Below are 2,717 nucleotides of genomic sequence, written 5' to 3'. Positions count from 1 at the left end.
ATTATTATTATTCCCACACCCTTAAAACCCCAATTTCGCCCCTTTCCCAAAGGCGAAAATGCGTCTACTTTTGCATGGGTGTCCGGCCGGATCCGAAAAACGATATTTTTGAGTGGTCGCACATGGTCGACGCGAAATGGCTAAATAGCGCCCCTACAATTTTGCCAAAAACCCATAGGGAAAACAATGACGTTAACGAAAGCAGACCAAAATCGGCACACATATTTATCAATGCGAGATGAACAAAAAATCCTCTTATAGCGAAGCCCGAAACCCAACAGGAAGTCGGCCATTTTGGTTCAAAGTTCGTTTACGCAAAACGAACTCGTCCGAGGGGTTACGCCCGATCGCCTCCAAATTGGGTCCAGAACATCGCCAGACCTAGCTGAGCTTATCTTGTGCTCCGCAGGTCTGTAGCTCAAAGCGCTTGGCCTCTGGCGTGCCCCGAAGTTTGGCGACTGTTTCGGTGCTCGCCATGTAAATACGAACGGCTCTCATGCCCACATACTTGATCGTAGACGCTTCAAACTTGGTGCAAAAATCTATGGCGAGACCCTGAACGATCCGACATATTATTTGCCTACGTCGCTCATAGCGCCCCCCGGTGGTAACAGGAAACGTACAAAAATTCGTTAAAAATACGTAGTTTCACTAAATCGACTTTGTTCCACTTCTAGTACATGCTGAACCAGTTGCTGAAGCTACATTATGAACGCTTTGAAGATACGACGAACGGCGTCCGTGTGCCGCCGCGGCGACTGACGATTTTTTGTCGTAAAATTACGTTTGCCTATTACGCGCACATACTTCGTCGTAGCCACTTGAAATTCAAAGGACATGACGTTGGCTCCGCCCTGAACGTTTTGATGTATCGACTTCCTGCCTGGCTCATAGCGCCCCCCGGTGGTAACAGGAAGTACGCAAAAATTCATTAAAAATCTATACTTCACCCGATCAACTTCATTCCACTTCTAATACATGCAGAACCAGTTGCTGAAGCTACATTATGAACGCTGTGAAGATACTACGAGCAACGGCGTCCGTGTGCCGCCGCGGCGACTGACGATTTTTTATCGTACAATTACGTTTGCCTTTTTCGTGGCTTTAACGAAGTCGTGTCCTCACGAAATTTCATACACGGGTCAAGAATGGCGAGCTCTTTCAGCAGATAGAGTCGTTTCCTATGGGCGTGGCTAAATGCCTCAATAGCGCCCCTTGAAGTTTTTCCGAAATTCTTCATAGACAAATTTCGCTTACTTTGTCGAACACATACAAAACTCGACACACACGTGTATCATACCCAAACATACAAAAAATTGAATTGGAGCCACGCCCTAAAAACCCAACAGGAAGTCGGCCATTTTGGTGTAGATTTTTCCCGCCTAAAATTAACTCCTCCCAGAGCGTTCGCCCGATCAAGTTCAAATTAGGTATACCACATCTCCAGACCTAGCTGAGCTTATCTTGTGCTCCGTGAGTCCGTAGGTCAAAGGGCGTGGCTGCCAGCGCTCAATTCACTTTGGCGTGCTCGCCATGTCCATACGAGTGGCTCTCACGCCCACATACTTCATCCAATCAACTTCAAACTTGCTGGACATGATGATGGCTCCGCCCTGAACGTCCGGATATATTAACTTCCCACGTAACTCATAGCGCCCCCCGGTGGTAACAGGAAGTGTACTAAAATTTGGAAAATGTACATTCTTTGCCCCATCAACTTCATTCCACTTCTAATACATGCAGAACCAGTTGGTGAAGCTCCATCATGAACGCTGTGAAGCTACGAGTAATGGCGTCCGTGTGGGGGCGCGGCGACAATTCCTCGCCATGACAATACGTTTGCCCTTTGGGTGGCTTTATTGAACTCGTAGCAAAATGAAAATTGGTACACAGGTCAAGGGTCACAACCTCAACGTTTCTATATGGTTGTAGGCGATCTCACTCCTTTCGCCCCCTAGTGGAAACAGGAAGTGCCATATTTTACATCAACATTGTCCGATTTCCACAAAACTTCACATGTGTGATGAGGGACTGACCCTGAACACACCTGCACCCATCCCATTACTGCCCCCTAGTGGATGAACCATTAACTGCTCATAACTCCCTCATGCTTTGTCCGATTCACTCCAAACTTCACATGAGTGATGAGGGGCCGCCCCTGAATGCACCAGACCACATGCGGTGACTGCCCCCTGGTGGATGAACGAAACATTGCATCTTTTGCCTCCTTCCGGGTTTTTTTCTCCATTTCTGCTCCGCGCCACGGCCCCGGCGTGCCTCAGGCCCCGCGGTGGCATGGGCGAGCGAGGGCCCGCCATCGCCGCTTGCGGCTTTAATTCTTATTATTAGGGCCCGAGCGGCGACTGCAAGTCGCCCAGCGAAAGCCCTATTGTAATTGCTCTGTTTATTATTATTCTTTCTTTCATTCTTTTTCTCTCAAAAGGATCGCATTTTTGGAGCCTTCAACATGCCCCAAAACGCGTAAATTTTGGCATGCACATCAGGACTGGCGAAAAATTTGATATTTTAAAGTCGTTGGAAATGGGCGTGGCCAAATGGCTAAATAGCGCCCCCTAGAAAATTTCAAAACATCAGCCCCGCCTTTGTGTGTCACCTAGACGCATGAAATTTGGTGGGCTTATAGAACATGGCAAGACGCACAAAAAAGCCTCTTATGTCATGGTGAAATCACAACAGGAAGTCGGCCATTTTGATTT

Source organism: Trachurus japonicus, chromosome 13 (genome assembly GCF_045865225.1).
Source record: "Trachurus japonicus isolate A0001 chromosome 13, Traja_1.0".
In the NCBI taxonomy this organism is placed as follows: Eukaryota; Metazoa; Chordata; class Actinopteri; order Carangiformes; family Carangidae; genus Trachurus; species Trachurus japonicus.
Note: the sequence above shows the minus strand (reverse complement) of the source record.